This window comes from Pinus tabuliformis, chromosome 7, assembly GCF_031772625.1.
Source record: "Pinus tabuliformis cultivar Carrire ecotype Pingquan chromosome 7, CPIR1, whole genome shotgun sequence".
Classification (NCBI taxonomy): domain Eukaryota; kingdom Viridiplantae; phylum Streptophyta; class Pinopsida; order Pinales; family Pinaceae; genus Pinus; species Pinus tabuliformis.
The window spans coordinates 1,304,178,400-1,304,187,029 of NC_142293.1; the positions used below are offsets into that span (position 1 = coordinate 1,304,178,400).

Genomic DNA, 8,630 nt, shown 5'->3' on the forward strand with positions numbered 1-8,630 from the left:
CGACAATATTTTACTAAACAAGGAAAGAAACATCGAAACTACAGGTCCCTACTTAATGGTTATGGAAGTTATGAAAAGTGGGTGGAGGAAAAAATAATTATTTATAAGAGAATCAATATGTTCAGTTGAATACTCAATTAGAAGTGAAAATATGAAGACATTTATAATCTATAAATGATGTATAACTAGAAAATGCACCAAATATTGCAAAGGAAATGTCATAAGTTGATAACATATGGAAGAAGAACATTGATTAAGACATATGCAATATGTTATAGGTTGAGTGAAAGAAAAATCTCAATGTTTTTGTTGTTTGGTGTTTAGATATTTGAACGATATGTAAACTTCTGTGAAAATGTAACACGGATCTACAGAAACCATGAACAACATATGATAAAATATATATATATATATATATATATATATCCCCTTTACATAAACCATGCAATTTTGGAATTTCACAAGTCCACACTCAAAACATGATAGCAACCAACAAATAAAAGAAATTGACTTGGACAAAAAGCAATAACCTCACCTTCATTCTTGAGCTTCTTCTGTTTATTTGAATTTGACTCATGACATTATTTATCTAACAAGGAATCAAAATCATCACTAGTATTAAATTCATCCAACACGGACCTTGGATATCCCACTAACATATGTGTTTTTGTTTCCATGCCTGAAAACCATGGATTTTCCTATTGATAGTAGAATAATATGTGTGTCTATTGCTCAAGAACACATTCCCTATTAACTATTGTTACCTGAAAAAAACCAAAGGGACACCACAATATCAACGTACACAAAATCCCCTACCGAAATATAATCATAACTTAGCAAAGAAGTCTAAAAGATGTTCTTAATTAATAAACTTTGTATTTGGAAATACTATTTCTTTAGATTTAAAAAAGACTGTTGTACAACACTTCTGTCTATTTATCCAGGAAATTATATCATAGCATATGTCACAGAATAGCAATCTACAGTACCTAAAGTAAAAAGACAAATTTTATCAAGAAAATAGATTTAGAAAGAAATTTGAAAACTATAAGTTTGTCATCACAGCTTTACATAATTTAACAACAAACTAGTTGGAGTTTGAAAATCAAAATCATTCATAGGAAATGAATAGGAAAATGGCCAAAGTCATTATTCATACAAATAAAGCTAGAATCATTATTTCCATTGTAGATGACTGAAATTTCGGCAGTGGTCTAACAATTAGAGCTTATTTTCTGGTAAGACTCATCAATACCATCATTTCTTTTCCACGGTATGTTGTGTCTCTAGATCCTGATCCGATTGCTTGCCATTATCAAGTTCTACCTTTCAAGTACTGATTTCTAGCTCACCCTTTAAAACACAATTCTAGCACTCCATTTTATTTTGTTTTGTCAAGCAAATTGGTAGGACCTTCCCATCCTCTATTTTACATAATCAATAGCCATTCATCAATAATATAAATAATAATAGATACACAACAAAGGCAAAAGATGTTCTTGTTGTATACTTGTGTTCTAGGACTCATCTAACCTTATTGGTGCAAAGAGCTCACCCTCAAAAAACAACATCCACTTGGAATTTAGAAAATATTTTTAAATCAAGCTCCAAGTAAACCAATCAAAATATGAACATCCTTTTAATCAATAAAGTCTTTGACTTAAAATAAAAGTGTCCTAGAACTGAATGTTATATCAACCATGTCAAGCAAATAACATCGGGTGAGAAATACAATCCATGCATATTGGATTAGTGAAATAATTTGTCTGGTAAAGCTCAAAAATAGATGACTTAGAGCTAAGAAATTCAAATAAATGACTTAGAACTAGGAAATGAGGTTGCCCTTTCAACCTTGTTGTTAAATAACTCTTCTTTATGTCACTTACTATTAAACTTTTTTTGATACCAGGTGGAAGTGGTATTGTCACATTAACCTCTGATAGTTTATTTCCATGACTAATTCTCAAGATCCACCCCATTACCAACATTTGGGGCTAGATAAGATACATGCAAAAACCATCAACATGAAAATCAAATCTACATCCTTGTAAAAAATGGGAGGAAAAAAAATATCCACAAACTGAAACAAACTGTAGGATACCTCATTCCTGCAACATGATTATCTTGTCATGAACAATAAAAAAATAAATCAGGAGAAATGTAATTTTTTCCACATTTTGACAATGAAATCTTTTGCATATACTATGGAAAATTGATGACAAAAGTTAGCTAAAGCTTGTCAGCATCAGGATTATAGTAAAACATAAAGGAACCACTCCAACACATATATAATCCTAAAATTAAGTATCTCTACATATAATTATTTATTGAGGACATTGTATTTTGTGAAAATATGGAAGTCAAATCTTTGAAATAACACAATTTATGGTACCACTGCTTTATGAAGTCCATTCATTCGAGTATTTACAAAGTCCATTCAGGAATTTATTCAAAGTTCAAAGTTCAATCAGTTAACATGTAGCCTAAAAAAACTCAGATTTGAAAAGAAGATAACCCAAAGATGTAGAGTATATATCTCACATTTATATATCCTAATTTCTATACATTGAAATGACATTTTTTAGCATACTGTTGTGAATTCAGCCCAAAATGCTACAAAAAAATATTGATGGTTATTTTGCTAATATAGAAGTCTTATACATGCATTTATTTAAACAGTTAGATTGCAATGTCAAACATATCTAAGGATGTACACAATACGTTGCATCTTTAGCGCTGGTGTGTGAACTTGAGACAACAAAGTCCAACATTAATAGTTTGCCTACAATATGCACTAGCAGAATAGGTGAACAATAGTATTGTAGGTATGTGTTATGAATATATGTATTGCAGGCCAATAAGAGTATGGATGGAACATTCATGTCCAACCCTTCCAATTTTTCCTATAATTTTCACTGGTATAATAGGTGAACAATAGAACTATAGGTGTGCATTTTGTATCACTTACCTAAATCCAACACCTTCAACATAGAAATTTCAAAGAATATGTCTAGAACTGGTAGGTAATTTGCAAAATGAAAGAGTTGGCTTGATTGTTTCTAGAGAAGACTAGATTCTTACATTGTTCAATGTAAATTCATGACACTTTCCAAGCTTAGATGGAACAAAAAGGAACCAAGCTAGAAGGTTATTTAAAGAATCCTTACTTAGCTAGGGTAAAATGTTAGCCCATTTTTGTCAAAAAGCATAAATGTAAAAAATTTAAGAAATTCAGTGAAGAGACTATAGAAATGTTCTTATCAAACCACTAACGTAAACAAAGCTAAGAAATAATGCTTTGTAGAAGACGTATTCATGGTCAAATTAACAAGAAAGTGACCTTTTAGCGTAGTTAATGCACTAGTGCTCAGGTCGTAGTGGCCCAGGGCATGTTAAGGACTACAGGGACTGCTCATGCACATCTAGAGAAGAGGTGGGGAGACATCGACCTATAGTCAGGAGGACTACAAGCTATGAGGGGCAGATACTTGAGGTACCCAACCTCTTGAATTATACCTTTCTACGGGAGCTCCAAAGAGAGAATAGTAGGACTGGTGAATGTGGGTAGAGATGGATGCAGATGAAGTAGCAGAGAGTGCTACAGTGCAGGAGTCCCCAGGCAGAGCGAGGCTAAAAGGCTACAATAGTGGGAGCCCTAGCTACATTCATGAAGGGATACCTAGACGCAGTCTTGAAGGAGCTCTAGCCACAGTCGAAAAGGAAGCCCTAGATACAACAAAATGCATCCCTAACCACTGTCAAAAGGAGGCTTAGCCACAACAAGAGAGAGGCCTAAGCCACAGTCTAGAGATAGGCCTACGGCGCAGTCTAGAGAGAGGCCTAAGATGCAGTGAAGGGAGGCATAAAGGCGTAGTCAAGAGAGGCCATATACACAAAAAAAGGAAGGCTCTTATCCACAACAAGGGAGGCCTTAATCCGTATCAAGAGGAAGGCCCTTATCAGCCATCAAGAAGAAGTATACAACCATAGTTAAGGAAGGTCTAAAGCAACACTCACATAGGCCCTAGATACAGTCAAAAGGAGGCCCTAGCCATTGCAAGAAGGATCCATAAGACATCAAGAAAGAAGCCCTAGAAGCAACGTGGATGTCCTATGTTTTGCTGTAGGTACAATGTGTGAAAGAGAAGATTTTTTGAGTGTTGTTCTTGGGTGATCTTGTAGGGAGAAGGGCCAAATTTTGAAGTTTAAGATCATAGCGAGAAGAGGCATTCAACGTGGGTTAAATAGGGTTGTTTTGTAGCTATTCCAGGAAGAATGAAGGGTTGAAAAGAGGCTAAGTATCTTGCTTTAAGCTTCAACTAAAGGTTGAAACTCAACTAAAGGATGAATTAGCTTAATAAATTTCATGATGGAATTTTAGAATCATATACTTATGAGTGAACCCAACTCTTATTATTGGGCCTTATCCTAGTGTCCTGATAGGTTGGATATAAAGGAAAAATATGATCTTCCTTTCTCCATTGCATTCCTCCCACCTTGAAAATCAAAAGGGGACATAATGAATTTCATATACACATAATTAATAGATATATATTCCCAATCTCTTGCCATCTACTAGTTGCGCCTGCTTGAGCTAGGCTCAAGCAATTAGTCAATCCAGAGCATGCATATCCCTACTTATTCTCCACACGCCTCTGGGTGGATACCTCTATCCTTGTAGTGCCAGTAAAAGGGTTTGGGTATGGTAAGGGCTGCTAGCTAATTTTTTGAACCTTTGCATTTACATCTATTTCCGCCTGGCCTTACCCTACTCTCATCTCTACGTATTCTCAAATTAAACCAACTACACAATTGGAAAATTTGTTCTTGTGTGGTATCTCAAAATGATTTTCAAACATAAAATTACAACATACTGTCACAAGGAGAGTAATCATGGTTTAATAGATCAAACTTGACATCTTACATTAAAAATTTCCTTTTACGCGATGCTAGTGTTTTTCCCAGGCCTTGGAACCATGCCTAAAGGGGTGTACCACATGACTGGGGGTTCGCACTACCAGAAAACTTAATTATAACTAATTATGAGAACAAGATAGCGTTGTTTATATACCAAATTTCTTAAATTAAAGATTAGCTTCGTGTATGAATTACAGTGAATTGATAGAAACAGAGATAGTTTCCAACGAAAAGCACCCAAAAAAGCAGCAAAAGTCATAGGAGACACTTATTTTGCTTCTTCGGTGCTAGTGTTTCAAGACCTCCACCACCATCATCACTTCCACATTCATCCTCTTGCACCTCAAGAGTTGCAGGTACCACTCTACCCCTGTTTCTTGAAATCTCTCTGATAGGAGTCTCTGCAGCCTTCTCAGAACAAGGAATCATAAGTGGATTGGTTCTGTGAGGCATCAACTCCTCACAACTTTCAACAGCTTCCATCATCAACTTCCAGTCTTTAAAATGAAACAGAAAAACAAATTGGCTGTAAGAAGCTTCTCTATATGCCATTTCTGTAGCTCTGGGAGCATTTTTAGGGACAACAAAATGTTTTCCATTTTCATCGACATTTATTTCACCTCTACCATCCTTTACTAGGAATGATAATGCAAAGATGTTTTCTACTGTCTGGGAAAACGATATTCTTTTTAGAACCAAATTTCCTAATCTGGCCTGATTATGTTTTCGCAAAATGTTAAATATGCTTGCCATATTCTTATCTGTTTCTGATTTTTCATCTTCCAGGGACTCTTTCACTGCTTCAGGTGGAGTGCTTTCTATCGGCTTAGTCTGTTTTCTCTGTACTATAGCATTTCTTTGCCTGAGTTCATTATCCATTGGTCCAAGCATAGTGCAAATTCCTGCCACATTCTAGAAAACAGAAGTAGCTAAAAGCCCAATATTTCTCCATCATATTTGGGCTTGATCGTCATTTCCATCCAAAGACCTATTTCCATATGCCTAGTCACTATAGTTTCTTAGAATATCACTACTAATAAAATCAATTGGAGTATCACCATAATTGTTTTGTGATTTGTTAATAGTAGCGAGGAGTGTGGATGTGAGATCAAAGAGTGTATCAGCATCTGTAACTTGCTCATGAGGTCTCTAAACAAAATTGTGCAAGCTTTCCACTTTGCTAATTATGGCCTCAAATTTTCCAGTTTCTGCTTTTAAAATATTTTCTATCTCCTCAACAATCGATGCCTTGAGGGGATGATAATGGTACCTTAATATGCAATGTTGCACCATACTCTGATTGTTACCATTGCATGCAGTAGCGTATTCTTTCTCTCTCGGGGGCTTACTGTGGCCTTGTTGTGATCCTTTTACCCCACGAGAGGAATCTTCGAGTGTCTGACTCAATGTTTCTTCCTCTTTAACTCTAGCTTGGGTACCAAGCCCTCTACCCATCCTTTCTATCATCTTCTTTTAGAGTTGATAGAAAAGAAAATATTCAACCAAAGTTGGAAGGATGGGCTTGAAATTTAGATTTCTGATTGATGAACTACCATGAAATGTAAAGAGAGCAAGAAAAGATTTTCGTGTTGCATTGAAATGAGGGAGGGCAGGGAGTTGTGATTTCCCCTACCTTGAGAAGTCTGCTTTGTAATAGAAGAGGGATGAAGGCCCACTGCATTGGATATAAAGTTCCAAGACATACACATTGTCGAATGAAATGTGTAGGTGCAGTGTTCCAATTAAGTGTGAGGATTGGGAGAAGTGACACATGTGGGAGAGTGGCCATGTTATTGAAGAATTGTTTACATTAAGGAAGGACACCATTTGAATATGGTGAGAATGTCAACTCTAACTTGGAAAGTTTCCAACACCACTTTCTCATCTACATGAGGGAGTTTACAATTTGTATATCTTTGTCTCAATCCCATGGTGAATATATTAGTGTGAGGATCCATTGTTTCATGATCCATGTGTTGCATGCTTTGCTAAACTTGAGCTTTATAAGGAAATATTTTAGATATCCAGAACGTCTCATAAATTTATTTGATCGATTATTGTCTTGCAACAATGTTTATTGATGATAAATTGCTTGGTAATGTACGCATCCATAGAAGAGTGTGACTGATGGCATGGATACTCGGCCTTTCGGGTCGAAATGGCAACCTCTAAAGATAATATTTGGAATATCCTTTGAGCCTTTCTTTGAGATGGCATCCAAGAAATTGGAGTGAAGACATCAAGGAACTCTATATTTTGACATATTATAGCTTAATCGCCAAACATGCAAGAGAAACTAAAACCAGGGGTTATATAAGTAATAGCCCTAGTGTATGGGAAATCCAAGCTTTTAGAGGAAAATTTCTGCATTTAATAATTGGATGAGGATGAATATTTCTATTACATTATGTGTTGTTATTGATATGTTTGGACGTTTTGGGTGAAAACTTGGCCCATCTTCAAGAACATCCAATAAAGTTCGAGTCCAAGACAGATTTAAAGAGATCATTTATCAAATTAGTTGTCCAGCTATGAAGGATAATCAAGTTTTGGAAGAGATACATCGTAGTACTAGCAAAGCATATTGTGGACCATGTTAGAAAATGGATCAAAAAGGTTTTCAGAATGTCTGCTAAAATTTGACATTTAGCATTGCCTTAGCATTTCCTTATCAACTTTCATGGAGGAAAAAAGTGAGAGGAGAAACCTGAACAATAATGGCGGCCACTAGAATGAGAAACATAATTAATTAGAAAAGTGGAATATGTTGCTATGATGACACATGGGAAGATACTTATTACTCTCAACGTGGTTGTATGGGAAAAATAGTTTTTGCCTTTGAGTATAGTTGATGTATTGTAATGTAGCAGTTGTTTCCTTGCTGCAATAAAACAAATACATATCCATCTCAAGGTGAAAGAATAACACCAGTATATCTTTGAATGATATGGGCTATGTTTTGTGCTCAACTGCTAGGAAAGTCTCTATTGGTCATAGTGCGATGAAGCAATGGGTTCAGGTTTCTGTGCCCGTGCTGTCAAAGTATATCAATACAAGTGATGAAAAAACATATGTTCAATTCCCTGGAACATATCTTATTTTCATTACTTGTCCAAGATAAATCCACGGCCATAGTTGAGAAACATAATCAAAAGAAAATAAATATGTATTTTATTTAAACAAATGTGGCATGAGTAGAAAACATATGCACCAAATTACAAAATGCGAAAGTCAAAGTTTTGTATAAAAGTTTTAAATTAAAAAAAATTCAAATAGTTGCTAAGAAGTTTAATGAATGCAACTGCCCAACACTCATCCAATGGCCACTCGATGAGGCTTGAAGCCATCCATCAATATGAAGAGATCTATAAAAGCAAATAGGGACTTTGAAGAAGGGATCCTTGATTTTTCATACCCAAATGTTGCCCGATGATTGAGCAAGGGCCTGACAAGTTTGTGAGGGTTTCCCTTTTGTTTTTGTTTCAATTTATTTTTATGCTTAGATTTTTGCTAATACGATGTCGTTGGTGGACCTTAATATACGGCACTGCACCATACTCTGATTGTTACCACTGCATGCTGTAGCATCTTCATTCTCTCTCGGGGGCCTACTGTGGCCTTGTTGTGATCCTTTTACCCCACGATAGGAATATTATAGTGTCTAACTCAATGTTTCTTCCTCTTTAACTCTATCTCGGGTACCAAGATTTCTA

The 8,630-nt window shown here is 35.6% G+C and overlaps 1 pseudogene; it reads right to left on the reverse strand.

Moving 5' to 3' along the window:
• Window positions 1-5,172: 5,172 nt before the first annotated feature.
• LOC149252286 (non-structural maintenance of chromosomes element 4 homolog A pseudogene) lies at window positions 5,173-5,796 on the reverse strand (annotated as a pseudogene).
• Between the last annotated feature and the right edge of the window lie 2,834 nt (window positions 5,797-8,630).